The sequence below is a fragment of the Topomyia yanbarensis genome, chromosome 2 (genome assembly GCF_030247195.1).
Source record: "Topomyia yanbarensis strain Yona2022 chromosome 2, ASM3024719v1, whole genome shotgun sequence".
NCBI classification, from domain to species: domain Eukaryota; kingdom Metazoa; phylum Arthropoda; class Insecta; order Diptera; family Culicidae; genus Topomyia; species Topomyia yanbarensis.
The window spans coordinates 142,307,705-142,334,361 of NC_080671.1; the positions used below are offsets into that span (position 1 = coordinate 142,307,705).

At 39.4% G+C, this 26,657-nt stretch overlaps 1 protein-coding gene across 3 annotated transcripts in view; it reads left to right on the forward strand.

The window, feature by feature from the left end:
- LOC131681588 (inositol-pentakisphosphate 2-kinase) overlaps nt 1–26,657 on the forward strand; it is a 348,483-nt gene that overhangs the window by 98,219 nt on the left and 223,607 nt on the right. For all 3 annotated transcript variants that reach the window (XM_058962473.1, XM_058962476.1, XM_058962474.1), the window contains exon 3: nt 24,020–24,038. The gene's annotated coding sequence lies outside the window, so the exon portion shown is untranslated. The remainder of the gene's footprint in view (nt 1–24,019; nt 24,039–26,657) is intronic.

The window sequence follows — 26,657 nt, forward strand, 5'->3', positions numbered from 1 at the left end:
GAAACTACAGAAAGCATACGTTTGCATCACAAATACTCATATAAACATAATTACACTTTATCATACATACACAATACATTTTTAATGGAAAAAATTGGACAAAAAGAAAGTTCCAAAGGGGGTCGCTATTGCCCCTTTGGGGTGTCGGTCTTACCCGTAACGTTTTTAAAATGTCATTTTTCTCCATTTTTTGGCAACCAATAATTTTTAATGAATTCAATTTTTTGAAACGCTGAAAAAAATATATTTTGTTAAGAACTACCTAAACAAGGATTATGCGCAGAATATACAATTTTAGGAGCTTTGTGGAATTTTAGAAAAATTATTGCGCCTAAGGTGTCGGACTTGCCCCGCGGTCCCCTACTTAAAGTAAAGTAACTTTTTTTTTATTTTTTCGAAGACTATTTTTTTTGAAAACTTCAACATGTTCGATAATTTTCCAATTGAATTGTACTAGCACTCTCAAAATAGTTTTTTCTCGTTTCTCTCAAATTTCCATCTTTCAATTTAAATTTCATTTTATATAATGATTTCAACAAGCAGATAATGTATTTGTATGATAGGTGGAAATGTTTTGAAGAGATTTTAGTCAGGTTGACAACATAAAATTGTGAATTGGGATTGGGCAGCAGAGGGTTAAGATAGCTTCAAAAATACATTCGAAACTTTGCTTCATGTGCTCGAACAATATATTTCGAAAATTTTGGAGTATTTTAGAAAAAAAATGAAGAATATCCAAATAAAACATTCGAAAAAAACAAGTACTTCACATGTAAACATTGAATCGATTTTAGGCACGTGATAATGTAATCCAATTTCACTCATATTTGGCAATTTTTTAATGCCTTGATTGATTTTATGACCGTAAGACAGCAAAACATTTCCAACGAACTGGGACAGAATGGACTGGACTCAGGTGACCGGATGTCCAAGAAAAAAATAAAAAAAAACATTTTATATCTCGCAGCTGGCTCACTCCGACCGGTTTGCTGAAGGATCTGTTTGAATCCTGTCTCTGTTCATCACTCTGCGTACGTGATTAATTTACGATCCAAAAACAAAAGCCGAAAAAAACCTTGCTACGGTGATTTAATGTCGAAACATGAAGATTTCCTTTGCGAGATCTTCAAAGCGGCCCTATAAATTAGGGCTAAGCAGTAAAAAAAATCTTACTTCAACCTAAACAGAACTACGACAATGATGCTGAAACGAAACACGAAAATGTCGTCGGATATCGGATACTCCGTTCTCCTTTCTAGGTGCTGGGCTGTACCTTCTCACACAACGGCCGGCGATGTCGATGTTTACGGCACGAAGGGAACATTTCGAATAATTAAGCGTGTGAATTTCAGATTTATGAAACTTTATATTCGTCATGTGCCCTTTTCCTCGACAGCACCAGCTCCGAAAAATTGTGAAGCACCGAGCTAGGCGCGTAGGGGAAATTTGACAACCATCGACGGTACTGCAGGAACAAACAGACGAAGTTGTGCGGGTAAAAAGAAGGAAAACTCCGTCCGACCGACACAAACCATAAAAAGACGAAAGGCGAATGGTGGTCCCAACAGAAAGCGGATATTGAAATTGGTCGACTTCTTTTAGAAATCAAATTTCGAAGGAAATTTCTTCAGCCGCAGCAGAGCTCCGTCGATGCGAATGGCAGTCTAGCGGAATACGGCCTTTATACATTCACTGAAGTGACACTTTGCCCGTTGCCCCTTTGTTTGGGTCCTGTCTGGGCCTGCTGTGGTGGGATTTCTCTTTTCTTTCTTTGGCTTTCCGACTTAGTATTTTTGTATGATTTCTTGCTAGCGAGGAAAATCAATATTTGATTTACTAGAGACGGAATGAATATAGCTTTTAAATGTAGTATTTTCGAATCAATAAATATGAACCATGAAACGGGAGAAATGGTAAAAATTTGCTAAGTTTCCAAAGAGTACAATGTAGGCCCTCCTTGTATATCAGGAGTCACCAAAATCGTTTTCATTTGTATTACGTATTTAACAGAAAAAAAGCTGTACCATTGACATAGCAGTTTGTGATAAATTCGTATTGGTAATTCCACATAAAGGGTGTACCTTGTGCTTCATATTATTCGGTTCATTAGGCAATTCAAAAATTAAAAACCTGTTTTAATCCATCTAGTGGTGCGATTGTCCCTTTCTCATTTATCCAAACTTTGATTCATTAGCCGGTTATGCCCAATATAATTGTGGAAATGTCAATTACATTCTTATTACATTTATTACGTATCCCACGATAATATTTAATTACCTTAACCTTCCGGCAGTCGCGCTAGTGCACTGAGTGCACGCTGCTCTGAAAATCTAACGAAATCGTCTTAAACCACCTGCGGCTGCTCGCTCAGTGAGCCATTTGCGCGACTTCCGGAGGGTTAATCAGTATCCCTCCCCTAGGTTGAGGGGTTTGACGGTATTGCAAACATCATCAATCATATTACGTGCAATCTCTGATAGACAATTGCTTTGAGATGGTAATTGCATTATTCTTCGATAGTGGTGCATCGAGGAGACCGAGAGGGCTTATGGGCCTTTTTTATGTTTTGTGTTTTTTCATATTCTGCACCAGCACTAACTAACGCTTAACCACTAGCCTGTGCGCGCTGGCGGGTCGACTTGGATTGGCTGTGGGCCGTACTTGATGACATCGTTCCACAGCTTAGTGTTGGTGGACGGGGCTCACAGTGGGGGTTATTGTGTGTCCATTTATCGGTCGACTTCATCATCGTGCACAGGCTAATTAAATTAATTTAAAAATTAAATTAATTTAATAAGTGCATGAGTACAAACCTATTAGTTGTCGTTTGTAATAATTGTAGTTTTTAGTACTAGTGTACAATTGTTATGTGCTAGTCGTGTGTCTGTTTGTGTATGTGTTTTTCTCGGAGTGTTTGTGACGGTTCAGTCAGGGAAAAGATGCGGAGCTTGCTTATAGGATAGAATAGTATCTAATACTTCCGGTGTTCAATATGTGCATTAGATTCTATTCATTTGGGAAGGTCGGGTTGGCTGGATTGAGGTACAAATAATTTGCCGATGCACGTGAATCATCTATTCCCGGTCAGCGTAGCATGATGAGGTTCTAATGCAATTGTCGTTAATGGTGGATAAACAACATTTGCTGCATTTGGACGAGTTAAAGTTGTTTGATTGTATGTCACATATGTTTTTCTATTCTACTTCATTGGTCTGTTTGTGTTGTACTTCTATTAGTTTTCTTTACCATTACCAAAATAGTATCGGTCAATTTATACACTTTTAACCAATCTCTTTGCATCTTTTTTTCTTTATTCGGCATGTTATGATGTCTTTTATTACTATATCTCTACTCTATAATCTATCTATTCTCATATAGGTACAAACGTATAAACGCTCGAGGCCTTTGCGATAACACAAACCTGATCACAAACGTGACCATGCAATTGAAATCATCTACACATACTTGCGCCCGTGATTTCGCCAACATTAAAACGCCCCGGTGGTTAAGTAAACGTAGTAGCACCTATAAACATACAAATGCGGTCTCAACTCTAGTGAAATGGGGAAACTGACTCTCTTCTAGCATCTGTACCATACACTAAAAATAAGCATCAGATTTACGGTCCGCGCGCGGCCATTCAAGAATACACGCCACATAATTTCAAAATCGATATTATTCACGTGACAAATACGTTCACGACCATCCACGACACCTACACCCGCGATCTCGCAAACATGATAACCTCCCGGTGATAAAGTGAATGTATCACCGCTTATAAATTTTCAAACGCGGTTCTCAAGCGTGAGTCTAAAACTCCTGCGCTTCCGGAAGTTTCTATCCTTGTCATCAGCAGTCTAGGTCCATGCCTTCGATTGGACCAATTAAAAAAAGAAAGCTCTCATATTCACTGGAAAACACATTCCATGGTGACAAGACCGGGAACTCTAGTGATATGGGGTGACTCACTCCCAGTCAGAATGCGAATTGTACACCGAAAACTAAATATCAGAATGACGGTCCGCGCGACCATCCAAGAACGCACGCTGACTGGCCACACGGTTACAAAATCGGGTTTTGTACACGCGAAGTCAAATGCACGCGAGCACACGGGACAAACACGTTAATATACGAACGCTTAAGCCCTTCGCGATCAACAACGCACACCTAGGCCCGCCATCGCTCAAACTTGATAACACTTCGGTAGTAAGTTGAACAACTCAGCACTTACGAAGTTTCAAACGCGGTTTCAAACGCAAACCTACAAACGTCCGTGTTTGCGCGATAATGAGTCGGTCACGTCCGGAAATCATTACCCTCCGTCCTAGCAACTTAGGTCCATACATTCAGTTGGACCAATCAACAAATAAAGCTCATATACACTAGACAACACCTTCCATGGGGACATGACCGAGAGCCCTAGCGATATGGAAAGTCTTACTTTCTTCTAGCATTTGAACCGTACACCAAAAATTAAGTATTAGATTCACGTTCCGCAGGAGATCATTCAAGAGCACACGCGAATATGCGAAAGGCACACGGTTTTAATACAGAATTTATACACGCAAAGTTACATGCACGTTAGCACACGCGACATACAATCGCACACGCGATCGAACACGTTAACGTACAAAAGCTCGAGCCCTTTGCGATAATACACGCGATCGCCCACACATTCCTGAACCGTACAATGAATATCACATTCAGAATGTTTCGTCTGCAATTGTAGTGTGTGATTCTGACGGGGAGCCCTTCCGAGACCCTAGCTCTACAGCTTTAGTAGGACAACCCTTGAAAAAAACTTACTGAAGATACTGATAAAGTATATGCGTTCGAGGATGATGCCCGTGCAGTAGATTTTTTCAGTGAAGAAGTAAAAGAAAGAGTTGAATAATAGTGTAATACACTAGGGGGAATTTTGTTGTTTTCCTCTCAAGAACAGCCGGCAATAATTGAGCTCGTCTTTCGTTGAAACATACAAAAAAAGCAATTTTCTCATAACGCTATTTTGTAGGAGCCGGCGGTCATTATCAGGTAACCAATCATATGTTTTTACGAGTGGGCATTTTGCCGACGGTGATGCCATTTTCCGGCTCTTCTTGCTTGTTCATTTCTGCTTTCAATTTATGCCCATTAGTGCGTGCCGTAGTTGGCGATACGCGCAATTTTCGTTTATTATTCAAATTAAAGAAAACGAAACGAAGCAAGCGAGGGAAAAGTGCACGGATGCGTAAACATTATCGCACGGTAGACAGACAAAGCCTCCTGTAGTTGTGGGACTTAATCGTCATAAAGACGCAGTTTTATTTTGTAGTTGTATTTGAGATATTTTAACAACTGAGCCTATAATAAAATCTCGGTGTCTGTGTGTGAGATATTGCGTTGAGTCATCGAACCTTAGACCTTAGAAGACATAAATGTATAGATTCAGTTAGACTTGCTATCGATAAGAAGCCGAAAATGACTAGTAATAACGGAAGGTAAAGGCAAAAAAAGTAAAATTCATCATTTCTGAGTGATTACTGATCATCTGCTAGCATGGGTGGGAAGATACCTGGACAAACTTACCAAAAGGTCCTAAGTGCAAATGATAGTTTCTCTTTGTTTAAGTAACTTTTATCATAATCTGTTAATCGAAATCATAGTCTGTCGATTCATAATGAAACAAAATTGCTTTATGATGACGTCGTAATAGTCGAAAAAGAAAGTAAACAAAGAGAGGCTCTCATTTGCACTCAGACCCATTCAACATGTTTGTCTAGATATGTAAATAGAAAGACGCACAACTGTGAAATTTGACGAGCAAATGTTACGAAAACGAATAAAAGAAATTGGATTTGTTACACAGAACTGTAGTGTGCGGTGGTGAATCGACACAAGGAAACCTGTCCACAGTGTGACGAGGTGTTTTTTTTCTTGTATGACGCTACAATGGTTTAATCGTTTTAGCGCAAATTAGCACACTCATGTGATACTCACAATAAAGGTTACCCATCTATTCGGCATTGCCGAATATGGAAGTAAATCAATTCGCACTTACTCGCAAACGAGAAGGTCTTGGAGTTGTGATTTTCAGTTTCATTTACTTATCGTTATCAAATTGACTTATCGCGATTTGGGCAGTATTCGTTTATGGCTTGAACAATGTGTTTTTGTGTGGAGTTTTTGGAAATAGGTTTTTATTATCTTTTGGTTATTGAGCAATTCAGTTTTTTTATTTCTATTAGTAATTCCGAACTAATTTCGTACAATAAAATAATGCATTGGGGGGTATGTAGCAACTTTGCCGAACAAGTCGTATAAAAATTGATGTAACGGTTTTTCATTTTCCGACCACTGTGTGCTGTTTTTGTTGGCTAATTTGGATATTTCATGGCTAATTTTTAATGTAGAGGCATGACATTTTAGCTGAATTTTTCAGAAATTGTCAACGCTCAACGCAATTAAATTTAAAATCGGTAATACATATATCGAGTATTCAAACGCACTCCTAGATAGCGAATTGATAAAATAATTTTGTTGTAACTTTTCCGAGGTAACAAATGAGAAATCTCGAGTTTCCATGAGAATTTCTGTGGCATTTTGGACTTAATTGCAGCCATTTCAGTTCGTATATTAGCTTTGAGTACGTCAAGGCTCTTAGATTTGCTAGAATAAACTTTACTTTTCAAGTAACTCCACAGAAACACTTCTGGTATCGTTAAATCCGGAAAACGAATCACGAATCCAAATCACCATTTTTTGAGACAACGCGTCCTGGGAATTTGCCCTACAAGAACTTCATTGTAGCGGCTGCAGTGTGGCAAGGTGCCCCGTCTTGTTGAAAATAGAAGTTTTTCAGAACTTTTTTCTGAATTTGTGGACAGACAAAGTGCGCCAAAATCCAACGGTAGCGTGCGCCGTCGATGGTCTCTCCCTCTTTGAAAAAATAAGGACCGATGATTGTTTTGGAGCACACTCCGGCCCAAACAGTTTCAGCGCGTTCTTTTGGTGTAGATTGACTCATAGTGGCACTAAATGACGTTTCAGAATTGTGTTCATCTGTCAAAATCGGCTGGAAAATAGCGGAGTTGTTCAATGTTGAAATAGGATACATCCAGATGGCGATTTTCATCGTTTTTATTTTGGCGAAGGAATGCCATAGTATTTTTTCTCAAGCAGCTACTTTTCTACTACAAAGAAGGTTTCTATCTAACGGTTTTATGGCGCACTTGAAGTGTTCTTGAAAAAGAAAATCATAAAACTACCAACACTCATGGTAGACTTATAATAGTTTTAAGTGAGTGCGCGACGTTAGCAAAAAGCCGTTAGGCATTAGTACATTTGGTATAATGTACGATTGGCATAATGTAAAAGAAACCCTACGTTATTGTAATACTCAGTCCCGTGGAGGCCATAGCGTAGTTGGTAAATGCCCTAGTAACAATTGGTCGGTGTTAAGTCAGACCGGACTAAGTCGCCAAACATCAAAAATGAGATAATGCTAGCACTTGATAAGGAATTTCTCTAGCTACATTCGACTTTTATAAGATTTGAAATATGTAACAAAAAGAAAGAATTATGGCGAAAATTAATTTCTAATTATAATGTAAAGGGTGCTGCGATTCAAATTTTAAACTCATTTTTCTCGAAATCAATAAATTGTCACTTGTCCGGTCTGACCTAACATCGACCAATTATGGTTTTACGACAGTCTTGAAGCCTTCTTTAAAACTTAGATTGTACTTGTAGTGTGTTATAAAACTACAAATCCTACTTCGGGGGATTACCTTGTGCGCAGCTCACCTGGGCGAATGATCATAAAGTAAAAAACTCTTTAATCAAAAATAAAAAAAATAATACGCGATTAATTGTTTTACTGAAACAAGTGCAACCTAATTCTGAGGAATAATGAATACCTTGTTTGCTTCACCAACTTGTTGCAGTATACGAAAGAATCGCGCGCAGTTTGAACTTTGATAACACCATGCATGTAGTTATTGTACTGAATAATGTGGGAAGAAATCATTCTAAAAGCTTGTTGTATGACGAATCCTTCTTTACATCATGAGGTGTTCTTCAATGTAAATAATTTCTTCTTGAACAACATGCATGTGTGTTCTCCATACCTAAATACAAATGATTCATGTATGGAGAACAAACATGCATGTTGCAAATATCCAAGAAGAAAATATTTACATTGAAGAACAGCTGGAATATTGAGTGTTTTTTCAAAACTTATCGTGCGTGTTCATAGAATGGTTGGCCTATGATGCACTACAATCACATCAAATAAATTGTAAAGCTTAATTCAAGCTTTCTCACTCTTTCAGATTCAAAAATAAACGACAGTTGTAATATGCTATCGGTAGGAAATACCATCTACATCCTATCACAATAAAACCCTATTAATGAAATGGGCGAAAAAACCCACATCAATCACTACATTGCGGATAAGGGTGGCGGGATTGGTGCACCTATTTATCATAACAGCGAAAAACTTTCTTACTCGTCGAAGGTTTCACGCCACAAAACTTGTCAAGCCGGTGCGGGCAAGGGAACGATTCAGTTTGACCTTTGTGACTTTAAATGCGGCTGAATCGACTGCGGGTAAATGATAACACTTCTCACACAATGATTCAACTGACGATCGCAAAAGAATATACGCGTATTTCGTTCCCGCCAACGCTAATTAAATGTCAATCAAAATTCATCTTTAACGCATCAGCATGGGACTTCGTGTTTTTGTTTAGTGGCATCTTTGGGTCGCGTCATCGCTGCATGATTTTTATTTGAATACCTTTGTCGTTTAGAAAAATATCTGTTTCATATGAATTCGAAAAAGTGCTCAATCTCTATATATTATAAAAATGAAATGGTTTCCGTGTGTCATCGCATAACTCAAGAACGGTATGACGGATTTTGTTGATTTTTACCTTATTTTGTTGGTTATTTTCTGTAGAAGGTTATTTGGCATAAAAATAAAATATTGAAATTTTCCTAATCCACCTAGCAGTGCAATTGTGTTTTTCTCATATATGCACCTTTTACTGGATATATCTATGCATAAAAATGAAAATGGTTTCCGTCTGTCATAGCTTAGCTCAAGAATGACATAATGGATTTCTTTGATTTTTCGTTATTTTCTGTGAAAGGCTTTTTAGCAGGAACACAAAATATTAACAATTTCTTGATTCACCTATTTGTGCAATTGGGATATTTTTAGTTTAGGATTGTTTGCATAGTTTGTCATTATATGGAGTTCCGTAATAAAATGTCATTTGATTGTTATTGGGTTTACAGTTTTTCCGTGAAAGTGTTTATTGTTAATTAATAGAAATTTTTTCCACAAGCATTGCTATTTTTGCTTTCGTTGTATTTTCCAGTGAACATTTATAAGCAGGACAACGTCTGCCGGGTCAGCTATAGCTATAGTAAACTATATATTAGCAACACACCATTCGAACAAATAGTCACCTTAATAAATGAAGATTAATGGTAATTGCCAAAATAGGTGTAATGATTTCGGAATGATGGAAGATGGAATAGAATATTTAAGTTATGCGAAAAATGACTTGAAACGAATTTCTGAAAACGGCTACATAGGGTAAAAAGCCTATTTCCACCATACTAAGCAGGGTGTCTCATTAATTCATTAATTTCTCGGCATACAATCAATCGAATGCGTAAAAATTGATATCAATAACTTTGTTTCGTTGTTAAGAGCCAATATAACACAAATGAACTGAAAACAGTGAAATTCTTGTGTTTGAACGCAACGAAAACTCGAATCGAGTGCCCCTATTGTTGCGCTACCATTTGACTCAATGCGTTGAACAAAGATGGCAGACACTGCTCAAACCAACGGTTTCAAATGCGTAAGGTGATAATAGAAACATGGCGTAAATGGGCTCAACACCCTACTTAGTCTAATTGTTGAACCCAGCAGCATAATAACTGATCATTTGTGGAGGCGGCGTTCCTTTCCTAACCTTAATAACCTTTATCTCACATTTATAAACGAATGAAAATGATTTTTTCAAACAATAAACTGAAAACCTTAGAATCACAGTTTTACTATCAGATTCCAGGGATGTTATGCACCTCAGAGCAAATAAAGAGAAGAATAACAAATTCTCTTTGCACTTTTCATGCGAACCACCGCTCTTCTCTTTCACAATAAACCTCTTCACTCCGATGCGTGTTGCTCCCACACGTGTATTCTACTCCATGGCTGCACGCCACAAAGAGTAGAAATAAAGAGGCTCTTTAGTGTGTATCTTGGTCACGCGCGCACGTAAGTAGAGAAGGCAACCAAAAAACATTTTTAAAACGTTCTCCCGATCTAACTTTATCTGAATTGTAGTTTTATTCGCCTTCCTACCTGCTTGCCAGTGAGGGGAGGCAAAAAAAAGTGGCTCTTCAAGGTGACTCTTTGGACGAAATTATGCAGCTCTTGGTGCACAGATCTTACTCTTTTTCGTTTTCAAGTTTTTCTTTGTGCGGACGTTCTGCACATCGCAGTGTTTTTGTGCTGCTCTATTTTCAATCGGTGTATTTCGCTCTTTGTGGCTCATTGTGTGAGAAAATGACAAGCCTGTCAGATTCTTTCTTCATTCACTCTAGCCCGTTTATATGCTAAGGTAAAAAAAATCTTGATGATCGAGCAAAGAGTATTGTTTAAACGAAAATGTGTCAAACTGGCTGAGGTTACTAAACGCGAAATTCATAGCATAATCGACCTTGTTAGCTTCGCTGTGAAAGAAATTCGCTATAGAAATAACACTGGAGAAGTCAGCGTTAGATGTGAATTGAGTCAGTTTGCTCAAATACTGACAGCGAAAGCCGATGCGTTAACGGGTGTTCAATAAAAAATGAGAATGATTTCAATACCTTTCTATAATTAAAGTAAAGAGCGTAATTTATTTTCTCTCCAAGAGAATTCCTCTCTGGACTCCCTAAAAGTGGGTGTCATATTTCTTTTCGCTCGGGTGCTGTCAGTTCAATCGAAGATGGCGTCAAACAGCAAGCCGTTTTACGAAACGCATTGTTATCGTGGAAAAAGATTGTGGTAGACTACTTTCGAGGCGAAAACGATCCCGTGAGTTGACCGGTATCCCTGAGCGTGGAGTGGAAGGCTGGTAGTGGCCGTCCGGTGAAGATAATAACGATAATAATAATAAGAAGCAGAAGAAGAAAGCGTTGAAAAAGCTGTTCGGAAACGAGTTTGCGTGATACCGGCCGAAAATATCACTGCTCCCATACCTTGATTCACTGAACCCTCAAGATGGAGGACATCATCTGTCGGCAGAAGACTCGGTACCCCGAGTACACGGACGAGTAGATAGCGAACTACCTTCGTGCTGGATGATTAATGTTACTTTCCGCTCTCGAAGCCCCGCATTCCAGGAAATGATAGCTACTATTCCAGCGACAAGTCGGTCATACCCCGACGTAAAATATAAGTTTAAGCATAAATTTGAAAAAAAAAGTTATGCTGTACATCGCCATATCGGACAGAGGGATTTCAAAGCTGTGGTTCAAGCCGAGCGGTCTGTCCATCAATCAACAAGTGTACCAGGAGGAGTGTCTTGAGAAAATTCTTCTGTCGTTATTAAAGGAGCATCATGCGGATGGGAAGTACTCTGGCCGCACAAGTCGTCTTCCCATTACGCCAAGAAGACGATGGAGTATCTTTTGCAGAAAAAGATACCGTGCGTGCCGAAAGATAGGAACCCGACCAACTTTCCCCAAATGCCGTCCCATTGAGGATTTTTATTGCTCACTCAGTGCCCTAGTGTACAAAAATAATTGGCGGGCCATGGATATGAAGCAGTTGACCACCAGGATCCGGATTTGTTTCCGGAAGATGGACGTCAGTGTCGTCCAGCGCTCTTGTGAGAGCACCGCGGCTAAGTTGCGTCGTACGGCTGACCAGGGCCCCTTTTCCAATATTCATTGACATTTTTTTGAAGAATAAATATGTTTTTAATAAAAAAAATACTGAACACGTTGAAAAAAAATAGTTTTTTAACTACATGACTGAACAAATTTTCATTTTTTATTGAAGATCCGTTACTTGGTGAGAGCAACGATATCGAAATCATGAAGGCCTTCAAGTCTCGGATCAGTATTATTCTTGAAGATGAGCTTGTACCGAAATTGAGGAAGTAGAACTGACTACCTCCTCAACTGTAGGCTGAATGTTATTCGTGTAAAAAAGAGTGAAAATTGGCTAAATAATCAAACGATTGCTGTGGTAGAAACCGAGGTCCGATCATTCGAATGTTTGATGAAATGTCAACGTATCAATGTTGGATGGAAACGTTGCAGTGTAGTCGAAGCGGTTGATATTCATCGGTGTTTTAATTGTTCAGAATACAAAATAGGTGGTTGTTGATAAAGCATCTGGAGGTAATAAACCTGTTTGCTGTCCTAAACGCACCGAAGCCCATCGGGTCAAGGGTTGTAACTCAGGTGTTCGAAAATGTGTAAACTGCCGAAGCGGTGGAAGATAGTAATATATGCAACGATATTATTTGTCTTTGTCCAGGTAAAATTCACGAACGTACACACTAAAAAATAATGAAATTTTAACGACATGTAAATCGATACGAATGTAAACATACAAAGCTTGAATAAAAAATTTGATTGAAAATTAAGTTGAAGTCAATGCACTCAATGGGAGCATCTAAAAGCATATGATTGTACACCTTCGTTCGTGTAACATTACATGACATTTATTTTACAGCAATATTGGATTAAAAATACACTAAAAGGCATTGGTATCCCGTTTAATGAAACTGGAATTTTCAGTCAACGTGTAATATGTGGTGTAAATTTGTGGTGGAGCCTAATTTTACATTTATACACATGCTCCAAATATGTGCATGAAAAGAAATTGAAAATATTTTTTCTGTGTATATGTTCGACCGCAGCTTGGCGAGATTCTGTACCTTCTGAAAGCAACTAGAAATTGCAGCCCTACGCTCAAACTGATGCCTTTGGTTCATCCTACGAATCTCCAGCAAACAGTAATACACAACACTCGATATCAAGTAACAGCACGAAACTTGATATGCATATATTATCAGAACGTGCGTGGATTGAAAATAAGACTGGATTCTTGGTTCCTTGCTGCAACAGGCTGCGAATGTAATATCATCATTCTAGCAGAAACTTGGTTGGATGGGCGAATATAGTCGGAACAGTTGTTTACCTCTGCATTTGGTGTTCATAGACGAGATCGAGACGAGACCAGTTCAAAGAGCCCCGGTGGAGGAGTTCTTATTGCTGTGAGAAGAGGTTTGAACTCGTCGGTAGTTGTGATGATACGCTGGATCAGATTTGACTACGAGTTACGCTACCCAGCAAAACGCTTTTTGTTTATCCTTTCTATCTCTCGCCTCGGTTTCTATGATAAATGATTCTTCATCCATCGGTGATGAAATTGTTATTCAGTGAGGACCCGATATTGTCAGCCCCCGATTTTGTTTACCCTCAATTTTACCAGCTTTTTGATCCGATTTTGTCAGCCTCATATGAACAATATTTTAATAAGCTCTTGCAGCCGAACCAAGTCAAGTTTGAGTAAATCATTTTTTGAGCATGTTTTACTTTTTTTTTTTTTTTCAATTTGTTTATTTGATAAGGCACGTATGCGTTAGCTTAAAGGTGCCATTTTTTCATTGTTTTACATTTTGAATTTCTTAAAACTAGGGGGATACACATTTCAATATTATTTTGTTTTATATAATAAAACTAAAAAAAAACTACAGCTAACTTATACATATAAAAGAGGGTATAGTATAATATTCGTAAGATTTGGGGGACGGGTCATTTGTGTGTTCTTTGTATAGTAATTCACTTTATGATTTTTAGAAGGGAGATTGTAGAAAAAATAATTATTAACTAAGCGGAACATTTTACAAGCTTATTAACTAGAGATAACTAGAAAGAGTGGTTCAAGATTAAGGGGAATTAATTAGGACTATTTTAAAGTAGTGGTACTGTTGCGCATTTCTTAACGAGATTAAATATTGTTCAACTAAAACTAGAAGATAGGGGGGCACATAAATTTTGGGAAGATATTCAAGGGGAGAAGGGGGTGAAGTCATACATCTGTGTATCAGAGACATGGGAGGGTGGGTGGACAAGGCTGAAGGGGGGGGGGGGGTGAGATATAAACTTTCAGTTTCCGGCATCAGGAATTAACGGCCAGGATTACAGATTCGAATGGATTGATCAACTAACACTAGAAGATAGGGGGCACATAAGTTTTGGGAAGATATTCAAGGGGAGAAGGGGGTGAAGACATACATCTGTGTATCAGAGACATGGGAGAGAGGGTGGACAAGACTGAACGGGGGGGGGGGGATATAAACTTCAGTTTCCGGCATCAGGAATCAACGGCCAGGATTACAGATTCGAACGGATGTATCAAGTATTGGGACGCCGGGCGGTTTTCCTCGAGCCGGCAGGGGTTCCTCCAGACGATTTCGTAGTACGGCTCAGATACGGATCGGGAATACACCGCGCTGCGCGTGTGATGTTGTACTGTAGATCTCGTGTTGTTGGTTCATTCGACAGATGTTTTGTCTCGTCTTGGAGTCGTATCAAACCATCGTTGGGGTACGGTAGGCGGAAGAGGGCACTTCTGGGAATGATAAGAGAAAAGATAGGGGCATTTAAATTTGGATATTGATGGTTTTGAGGAACGTGTATATAAGGGACATGTAGAGAATATCGCGGCTTGCTAGTACATCTCGAACCGGGACATTGGGTGATCTTCCTCGGGCCCGAAGGGAATCGAATAGTTGAGATCTGGCAGAACAGTACTCGGCACATGCCCAGACAACATGTTCGATTTCGTGATAACCGTTGCCACAAGCGCAGATACCGCTATCCACGAGCCCAATACGCCGGAGATGTGCGTCCAGCGTGTAGTGATTGGACATGAGCCGAGACATCACGCGAATGAAATCCCGACCCACATCCATCCCTCTGAACCAAGGTTTCGTCGATACCTTAGGGATTATCGAATGTAGCCACCTTCCCAGTTCACCATTGCTCCATGATGTTTGCCAACTTTCGAGGGTTCTCTGATGAGTAATACTGAAAAATTCGCTGAAGCTAATTGGTCTTTCATATATGTCACCTTGTAAAGCGCCCGCCTTAGCTAAAGAGTCCGCTTCTTCATTACCTGGAATGGAGCAATGCGAGGGAACCCAAACTAAGGTAATCTTGTACGATCTTACAGACAAAGCACGCAGGCCCTCCCAGATTTTCCCCAGAAAATATGGAATGTGCTTTCTAGGTTTCATTGAACGGAGAGCCTCGATTGAGCTGAGGCTATCCGAGACAATAAAGTAATGATCGGTGGGCAAAGTATCAATGATCCCAAGGGTATACTGAATAGCAGCAAGTTCTGCGACGTAAACTGAAGCAGGATCATTGAGTTTGAATGAGGCGGTGAGGTTTTGATTGAATATACCGAAGCCAGTGGAGCCGTCGAGGCTTGACCCGTCGGTGTAAAACATCTTGTTGCAGTCGACTTCTCGAAATTTACTATGAAAGATGCTTGGGATCACTTGCGGGCGTATGTGATCCGGGATTCCACGAATCTCGTCTTTCATGGATGTGTCAAAGAAAACAGTTGAATCAGAAGCCTGAAAGAGATTGACACGGTTGGGATAGTATGAAGAAGGATTGATATTTTGTGCCATGTAATCGAAGTACAAGGACATAAATCGGGTTTGAGAATTGAGCTCGATAAGCCTTTCGAAATTTGCAATTACTAACGGGTTCAAGATATCGCATCGGATGAGCAATCGATATGAGAGTTCCCAAAATCGATTTTTCAGCGGAAGGACGCCCGCCAGCACTTCTAAACTCATCGTATGTGTCGAGTGCATACAACCCAAAGCAATACGCAAACAACAATATTGGATTCGCTCTAGTTTGATGAAATGTATGTTCGCAGCGGAGCGGAAACAGAAACTCCCGTACTCCATCACCGACAATATTGTTGTTTGGTACAGCCTGATCAGGTCTCCTGGGTGGGCACCCCACCATGTTCCGGTTATTGTACGGAGAAAGTTGATCCTTTGCTGGCACTTCTGTTTCAGATACCTAATGTGACATCCCCAGGTTCCTTTAGAGTCGAACCAGACCCCGAGATATTTGAAAGTTGAAACCTGAGCAATAGTTTGACCCATTAATTGAAGCTGTAGTTGAGCTGGTTCACGCTTCCTTGAAAATACGACTAGCTCAGTTTTCTCCGTGGAGAACTCGATACCTAGCTGGAGGGCCCAAGCAGACATATTGTCCAAGGTATCTTGCAATGGTCCTTGCAGATCGACGGCTTTGGGACCTGTAATAGAGACCACACCGTCATCTGCAAGCTGCCTTAGCGTGCAGGAATTGACAAGACATTCGTCAATGTCATTCACGTAAAAGTTATAGAGAAGGGGGCTTAGACATGAGCCCTGGGGAAGACCCATGTAGCTAATTCGTGATGTCGATAAATCACCATGCGAAAAATGCATATGTTTTTCAGACAGCAAGTTTAGCAAAAAGTTGTTTAGAGTCGGTGAAAGACCATGCTGGTGCAGCTTCTCAGAAAGAATTTTGATAGAAACTGAGTCAAAAGCCCCCTTTATATCTAGGAAAACTGATGCCATCTGCTCTTTGCTAGCATAAGCCATTTGAATTTCTGTTGAGAGCAACGCAAGACAATCGTTCGTCCCTTTGCCTTTGCGGAAACCAAATTGTGTATCTGACAGTAAGCCATTTGCTTCAACCCAATTATCGAGGCGAAACAAGATCATTTTCTCGAACAACTTTCGGATACAGGACAGCATCGCAATCGGTCGATACGAGTTGTGGTCGGAGGCTGGTTTTCCTGGTTTTTGAATGGCAATGACCTTCACTTGCCTCCAGTCATGAGGGACAATATTACCCTCAAGAAACTTATTAAATAAATTCAACAAGCGTCTCTTGGCAGAGTCTGGCAGATTCTTTAACAAGTTAAATTTGATTCTGTCTGGCCCTGGGGCTTTATTGTTACATGATAAGAGAGCAAGTGAGAACTCCACCATCGAAAACGGTGTTTCGTTCGCGTTATTGTGAGGGGACGCGGCGCGGTAGATCTTCTGTGCCGGGGCGGAATCCGGACAAACCTTCTTGGCAAAATCGAATATCCAACGGTTTGAATATTCCACGCTCTCATTGGTACTGTTTCGGTTTCGTAAGCGCCGGGCCGTACTCCAAAGAGTGCTCATCGATGTTTCTCTCGTTAGTCCGTCGACGAACCGGCGCCAGTAGCTACGTTTTTTGGCTTTTATCAAACTCTTCATGCGCGTTTCCGCCATCGCGTACTGTCGGTAGCTAGCTGGCAGCCCGTCGTCCCGGAAGGTCTTATACGCAGCGGCCTTCTCCGCGTACACGTCTGAGCACTCTTTGTCCCACCATGGATTGGGAGGACGCCCGCGTGAATTCGCGTCTGGTACGCGTTTAGTCTGAGCTTGAATCGCGGTATCGAGAATCAAGCCAGCCAGGAACCCGTACTCTTCCTCCGGAGGAAGCTCTTGTGTCGATTCTACTTTTTCGGATATCGCGGACGCGTAGCTCTTCCAATCAATATTTCGTGTGAGGTCATACGAAACATTGATTGTATTCGGTGGCCCTGAACCGTTAGCAATATTAATTACGATTGGCAGATGGTCGCTGCCGTGGGGATCAGAGACTACCTTCCACATGCAATCTAACCGCAGCGATATCGAGCAGAGGGACAGATCTAAGGCGCTCGGTCGCGCTGGAGGGACAGGAATCCGTGTCATTTCACCCGTATTCAAAATAGTCATATTGAAGTTGTCGCGAAGCTCATGGAGTAGGGTAGATCGATTATCGTCATGAAGGCAACCCCATGCCGTGCCGTGGGAGTTAAAGTCACCTAAAACTAGCCTCGGTGCGGGGAGGAGTTCCGCAATATCGCAAAGCCGTCGGTGGCTAACTGAGGCTCTAGGGGGGATGTAGGTGGAAGCAATGCAAAGTTCTTTGCCTTTAATTCTGGTTTGGCAAGCGACAACTTCAATGCCTGGTGTCGAGGGGAGGTCGATCCGATTGAAAGAATAGCACTTTTTGATCCCCAAAAGTACTCCTCCGTAAGAGTCTTCTCGATCCAAGCGAATAATATTAAAATCGTGGAAGTGTAGGGTTATTTCTGAAGTGAGCCATGTCTCGCATAGGGCAAATGCATCGCATTTCAAATTATTTAGTAAGATTTTAAACGAATCGATTTTCGGGATAATGCTTCTGCAATTCCACTGTAGAACAGTGATTAAATCCTTGACCTCGTTCGATGAATTAGCCATCGAAGGATACAATCGCTGAAAGGAGGGGCCATTTCGCAGTGAACTGCATCAAGAATGTTTTTACTGCGGGGAGAAAGCTTATCAAGATACTTTTAAGGGGGTCAGAAATGTTTAACGCTGTAAGAATACGGTCCACAATGTCAGAGAAATTTATTAAGCCAGCACTGTTTTCTTTCTCTGGCTGAGATATGGGAACACTTGGGGTTTTTGATGTTCCTGGAAGTGCTGGGAACTCCTTTTCTGAGCTCAGGTTACTGAGACCGGGAGCGACTTGCTTCGGTTTTGCACCAGTACTTCCTTGAGTAGTTATTTTAGGGGGACCATGAAGAGACACCTTCTGGCCTTTACGACGAAGCTTGGAAGAGGAAATGTTCTTCCTTTTTCTACTACTTCTAGGCACAGCAGAAGATGTTCCCTCCTGGGGTTCATCACAGTCGCCTTCGTCAGTAGACAAGTTGGTAAAGATGTTCGTAGAGACAGGTGGCGTAGCTATCTTAAGCATTTCTGCAAAAGATCGCTTAGAGCGTCCCTGAAGGGAACGTTTAAGATTTTCCTCGCGCTGTTTGTACGCGGGACATGAAGGGAGATCATGTGGGTTTCCCCCACAGTAGAGGCACTTTTCGACATCTCTACCACAGGAATCATCCGCATGATTCCCACCGCATTTCCCACAGCGGGCTTTATTGCTACAATGGGAGGCTGTGTGTCCCAATTGTTTGCAATTAGTACAGTTCATGACCCGCGGCACAAAGAGGCGAACAGGTAGACGAACCTTGTCAAAAAGGAGGTAATTAGGCAGGGCAGAGCCGGCGAAGGTCACCCGATAAGAGTCTGAGTTGACGTATGTTTTCTTCCCGTCAGCTGCGACTGATGCTGAATGCAAACGTTTGCATTCCAGTATCTTCACTGGCTTAAGCATGGGGTCTTTGAAACAGCCAGTCCCATATTTTAGCAGGTCCTCGCAATTCAGACTCGAATCGGAAACGACCCCACTGACTTCAACCCTGCTAGCTGGAATATACACCCTGTACTCCCTCGTAAAGGGCTCGTATCCAGCAATATCGTTTGCCTGAGTTGAACTGTTAACCACCACCCGAAGCTTATCAGGCCGAATTTTCGATATTTCTGTCACGGCCGAATACCGATCCGTCAGAACTCGAGAAATCTGCAACAGATTCAAACACTTTTTTTCTTTGGTCCGAAAGAAGATCACAAATGGCCCGGTGGCCGAGCTCGGATATACCTTGAGCCGGGGAGCCGATTTTATTTCGACGTCCATCTCACCTTGAGATGAACCGCCGTCAGGGGAAGTCATTTTTGCACGGGCCTATTGCCCAGTGCACGTTATTAAGACAACCAAGAAGGGGAAACGAAAACTAATACTTAGCTTGTGTATATAACGGTATCCAGACGGCTTACTAGAAGAACACTGTTTCACTTCACTGACCGGCTAACGGTACTCAGAAACAGAAACACACAAGAAGGGAAAAAATACTGAAACCTCAACTAGGCGCAGAGTGTGTAAATAACCTTGAACGCGGATTAACACTATTTGTCGCTATAGAGTGTACGGACCGATGACAAAAGACTTCTATCTCGACTGAGTGCTCGATAACGAATGAGCATGTTTTACTTGTCTCAGAGATGCAAAATATACAAAAAAAATAAAAAAATTAAAGATTTTGCGCTGAAAGACCCCCTAAGAGAAATTTATACTAAATAATCAAAAAGGCTTATAAGGCTATATCTAGGGACTAAAGAATAATACTTCAACAGTATTGGTTTATTAAAAATAAAAAAATCATGTCCCGATTTTATCAAAAATCCTCTTTTGTCAGCTTAAAATAAACTAAAGGGTGGATAAAAACGAGGTTTCGCTATAATTGGTGTGTTCCATTTCAGGAAACCCGATGTTGCAAAATCCTTTGCCGTTGTTGCAGTGATGTGGTCGGCGAAATGAAGTTTTCTTTCGAATAACACTCAGCTAAGTCACGGATAGAATCAACCTTCTCGATGACACAGGTTTGAATTGTATATCCGCAACGCCTTAGAGTCGCCGAGTACCCGAAACTTATCACCTTAGAGTTAGCGACGCTGATCTGCATGCCGCTTAGCAAGCACCGTTCCGCTATATTGCTAGAGTCGAGGTCTGAGGCAGAGATCATTGGTGAATAAGAGAAAGATAATTAGCCCTGGATTACTTCCTTAAGGCACACCGGTTGGGGGTTTCAAATGCACTTGAGCGTGTGGTGCCAATTCTAACGAAAGCGGATCGTTCGAAGAGGTGAGAATGCAGTCATCTGGTTTCCCATCCCGGAAAATCTAGTCGCTGCAGATTCTAAATAGCAATGGTGCGGGACACCTTGTCGAATGCTCGAATGTCGAATTGTGTCCACATGTTGACGCTTCACGACCTGGGAGGGAGAAACAGACACTACGCACGAAGTGTAAATAATAGCACTTGTCAAGAAGCAAGAAAACTTTCGACAGCCAAAATCAATCAAGGTGGGCGACGCATAAATGAGCAAATTTCTTTTTGCGTGTCATTGATGCAAGCGTGTTACCGGCACATGACTTCAATCGTGTGATGGAAAGGAGCTTGGGACAGTATAAAATCAGTGTTTTTTTCCGGGTGCTTTACATTGATTTGAAGATAAAGTCAGACCACAGTTTGCTTCCAGTACTCGAGTGAAAAGGGACAAATTTCGGAACGATGTGTCTAATCTTCTATTTTAAAAACAGGATTTTTGTGCCATTCTTCTCCTTCATTCTACCATGGTTTCCTAATAAATTTCTTACACTGATTATTAAAAACCGATACAATATTAAATTCAATCTGAAAAATAGAATTTAATTTTATAAAAATTTAACTAACAGAATCCTTGAATAAGCAAACTCGCCGGTAGAGGCATGTTTATCTGATTTGTGAAATGTTGACCACTGTATCGATTTTGTTGGCTACTTTCGGCAAATTTGAGACTAAGAGAAACGAAAGCAATGAAATTGAAAGACGGATAGGTATTCTAGAGCGAATCAGTTATAAACTTAGAACGGAAAACTAGAACTAGGCAGGCTCATGTGGGCATGATCGAAAGGAAATGTGAAGAATTTTTTGCCTTCTGCAGAGTAGGAGTTGGGCGTTTTACCCAAGTCTACCGCATGGTCTATGGTAGAACCTAACTCATCATCATGTTTTACCGCCGACGCCGGCCTGCCTAGTTCTAGTTTTCTGTTCTAAGTTTATAACTGACTCGCTCTAGAATACCTATCCGTCTTTCAATTTCATTGCTTTCGTTTCTCTTAGTCTCAAATTTGCCGAAAATAGCCAACAAAATCGATACAGTAGAACCTTGCGGCAATTAAAACATAGTAACATATGAAATGTTGACCAATGCATAGGTATTTGATAGGTAGATAGGTACGGCTGCAGCCTTGGAACGTAAATATCCACATAATGAAATAACCGAAAAAACGTTTGATATAACATGTTTTCGTTTTTATATTTACCCTTTATTTACTACTGAAAAATATTGCCAACCTAAATAAAGTACAGAAAACTGTTTTCACCTTTCTTTTTACATCATCCAACAATTTTAACCGTCGAACTGTCAAATTTAGCCAAGGTTATTTTGCAAATAACTTTCGAAGTGTAAGATTTTAACTAATAGATAGAAATGGAATTTTTTCATGATTCGGATCATCAGATTAAGCTGCATGAGCACCCGAACATTAAAAATATTATGTCGATGTAAAACTTCATGTCGAAGTAATTTGACAATTTTTTTTCGAAACTTTGTTTATATTTATTAGCATGCATCTAAGCCTACGTTGATGATTTTAATTTTCTCAGCATACTCTCAAAAGAAACTTTAAACTGGAGAACCGTCAAATCTGACTAGCAAGGCGTCACTCATTCTAAAATTGTTAAATAAATAAGTCACAAATTTTTAAAACTTTCTTCGCACGATTTACACTATTATTATTTGTCTTTACTATACACACCTAGAAAAAATAGTGTAAATTTACGTCTCCTGACCATGACATATACGAGCATCAAAAATGACTTAGTTTTACGTTTGATTTTATTTTTACATGACATTTAATTTCGTAAATCATGTAATTTTACTCCACATACAGCGTTTGTTCTGAATGGTAGGAAGTGTAATTTTATGTTATTGCGCATGTAAAGTATATTTTTCGTGTAAAATTAAATGGAACACGGTAATGTTCTGTCATTTCGCAAATTACGGTTTGTTGAATTGTGTCATGTTTGCAATTACGTCAACGATAAAATTCAGATTTTTTTGGTGTGTAGATATGGAAATAGCTTTTATCACATGTTTTAAATAGAAAGATGATATAAATTATTTTAAACCAAAAAGTATTTTTGAATTACCAAAAAACGTGCATATATATTTTAGGCGTAGTTCATTGAGCTTGCAGGCGACGATACAGATAAATTACATAATTCAAACACCATAAAGACTTATTAAGATTTATAAAGATTCAAGTGAAAAAACGCTTTTGTTGAATCCCCCTCCAGTTGTTTTTTATAGTGACCATTTCCTCTTTATGTTCATAAACTGTCGTTCTGTCTGGTATTTTGATTAATTCATTAAAATGTAAATATTATTTGAAATTTTCATATAAAATTAGCGTTTATTTTACATTATAGCAAGATCGCAATATTGTCTTAAAACGATGCTCGAAACTTTTGAACGCATCTAAATTCTTATTCATCATTGAAAACATGGAAATACAATTTATTTGATAATGGCAGCACGGATTACCGAAAAATTCATCTGGGTAATTTGAAAATGGCATTAAAATCACAGAAAACTAATAATAATAATATTTACTGCTACACCCAATCTAGACAAAAAATCAAGGAAACTCAGCGTTCGGAAACATTTTCTAGCAAGCATATGATAACAATACTCTCATTTCCTCGATGAACACTTTTTTGTGGCTCGGAGTGACAGTTTCGTTCTGGCTGGCTATGACATTCACATTTATTGAGTCTGTTTCTCCCTCCCAGTTCACGACAGCTGGCACTGTGTACGTCATAAGGTTGGAAATGGCGGGACGTTATTTTTACAAATTCGTGCTAACGTTCGCCAATTATATTGGAAGATGCAGCGTACATCGCATTGCAGTCAATTTTTTCTTTAGCCAGATAGTAACGAGATTCCTCTGAAGTTTCCAATATTGTGGGTGTTCCTGAATTGAAAGGTGGAAAATAATGTTTACTGGTGCAGAAAGTGCTCGGGCACAATGCAGTAATAAACTTATTGCTAGTACGCAGGGATAGATCGTGCAGACGCACATCAATCTTATCATCGTCCATATTAACGCGAAATCGTAGGATTAAGAATAATACGCGATTTTCGAAGGATTAAAATAATAAATGATTGAATGAATTTTGAAGAAAAACCATCTATTTTCGATTCAGATATTGTAATATTTGTAGGACCACTTTCAAAACAATATTGGTACTTTACTAACCTGGTATAGATCTGGACTAGATAATATTATGTCTGAAATAGAGAATGACCATCGATTTTTTTTTAAATTTTAGTTCCTTAATTCATTGTCGAGCTTTCTTTGTTTTCATAATGTTGATGCACAGTTATAATAATCCGTGTCTATTTTCTTTTTTTTTTCAGATAAACACTACATGGAAAGGTATGTCGTAAACTGTATTAGTGTTTCTTATTCTTATAGAGTCTCAACATTAACTATAGTCTACCTATAACTGCGATTGGGTTTCGCTTCAACTTTATTATTTCAATATTTTCTATTACCTATTCCTCGTGATTTTTTTCATACTGTATGGTACTGGTCAAAGTCAATTATTACATTTTGTGGTATTTATTTTCAGCGAAAAATATGATAAAAATAAAAGTGCAATACGATTCAGGGAAACATTGCTGAAGACATCTATCGGTTATTATTGTTTATTTATTGATTACATGTCTTACACTGGTGTTTGCTTATTCACTATTTATTTGGAAGCACCTGATATAGTCTATTCAGTCTGGTTGAAGGATAGTTGCTGGTTTTGCAGTAATATGTTGATTGATTGCAACTTGTGAGCTGCTATTCGCGGGTCAGATCGAATACTCCGAGCATATATGTTCATTTTATTGCTTGAATGAACATTCAAAGCTTCGACTAGAAAACGCAGCAGTTAGAGAATGTTTCCATTTATACTTGTTGAAAAAGTTCCTTTTCGGCATCTTGATCTAACCATCTTACTTCTCTCATAGTTACTACCGAAATTGAATTACCTGAGATTCGATTACACCTTGGTACATAGAATTGCCATGTAGAGATCATCATCTCATAGGTAAATAGCGTGGTTTGAGCGCAGTGCTCCTGCAGATATGATCAGATGATAAGAAAGGGATAGGCCACCTCCTTTCTCACTGCACAAACGCAACAGAGGATACTTATTCTGCTTAGATTATTAGGGAGTTAAATTAGGGTTAACCTCCAATTAACAGTTGACTGGGTCACTAGCTGACCACTAAATCCAAAAATACAACGTAATCTACATGTACGGTTGAAACAACTGAAACAATTGAATTTAAATTTTTGTGGCTATCACGCCCAATGGGACCAGTCCGGTCTTAAGATCGAATACTGGTTACTGAAGTATTTATTCATTAAATCGTATCATTTTTTTCCCGAAGCAGTATGTTGTAGGAAAATGGAAGCAATTACTTCGAAATACGTAATTTCTCATCCATTGACGCATGCCAATACTGTGTGTATATTTATTTATTCAAGTGACTATCTCAGGTCACCATCTGCTTATTTTTGGTCGTACTCTTGATGTCTTCTGCTCTTGCATATTTATTAAACTAGTCCCATAGATAGTAGAACCGTTAAAGGTGGTTGTCAAATACGAACCCGTCGCTTTCCAATGTCCCACGTTTTCGAGGCTAATGAAGGTTCGGCAAAGATGCATACACATATGAATGTACCTGCAGGCAGGCAGATCCCGCATTTATGGTGCCTATAAAACGAAATATAAATAAAAATATCGCTGTGAGCCGCCCGAGAAAAAAACAAGGTAAAATTAATAGACTTCCGAGCGAAAAGGATGACAACTTTGTAGAAATTTTTGGCCCGGACAAACAGCTTAGCCGGTGGCTGGTTTTATAAATGATGTAACGGTTTTTCGACCGGATGACTGAAGTCGAATATCGAAAAGAAAAGGTTTTGCGTTTATCACCTGGGGGACAGGGTTGTTTTTTTATTTTCGGGTACCCTATCAACATCGCCTAATTCAACATGAAAGTTTGCGACCGGCTGCTCGTTTCGAAAGTATGCCATTCGCTGATGGGACATCTGCTGAGTAATTGGTAGTTTTCACATTTTTGCTGCTTTATTATTTTATTGCACTCTGTTTCCACACCGTAGGTGACCCAGTAGCCGTGTGTATGTATACGATTGCAGTTTTCCAGCGATGTACAGCAGATATTGTAATCTATCTGTGGCCGAAGGTGTTCACGGTGAAATTTCTCAATGTTTGATAGGCTATGACGTCGATTACACGGTGTTACAAAAAGCAAACATTGAATGAACTGTTGACCTAGTTTAGGTTGTATGTCAAGTAAAATGCCACATCAACTATGTTTGACCAGTTTAATATACCCTCAAAATGTTGATTTACAGCAAAAACATCTCAAAAAATTGATCTGGTGTGCTATCTAAGTTCGTTAAGTACATTTAGAGAAAAACGATTTTTAAAGTTTTAGATAGAGTATCTTAAAAAGTATAAAAGATACAAACTTTTCCGAGAAATCGATGCTATCTATTCTGTAATAATCTAAACGATGAGTCGATAATTATTGCGACACTTTGGGTTGATTGGTAGTATAGCCAGCCGCGTCACTAAAAAAAGTATTTGTTTAATATTCACGACAAAATCGTTCGAGGGTACATTTTTATTTGCATGTTTCTTTGCTTATGCACTTGATTATCAAGTTTATGATGAAAATGAAAGTTCATTTTTCTTTTTGTGAGATTCCGTACTATTAGAAATAGCAGTAGATAAAAAAGGCCCAAAAACATTTGTCCATCCTAATGTACCTAGTAACATATTAGCATACAATAAAAAGGTTGCTGTCATTTTATTCTATGTAAATATGGTATAACAGCTATATCATGACTAAAATTGTATAAGTATAAACATTTACTCGGACTTCTGGACAAACTTACAAAAAATGTAGAATTTTTTAGAAATATTAGAAATTTAGGGATTGGCTAAACTAACATTATAAAAAGTAATAATGT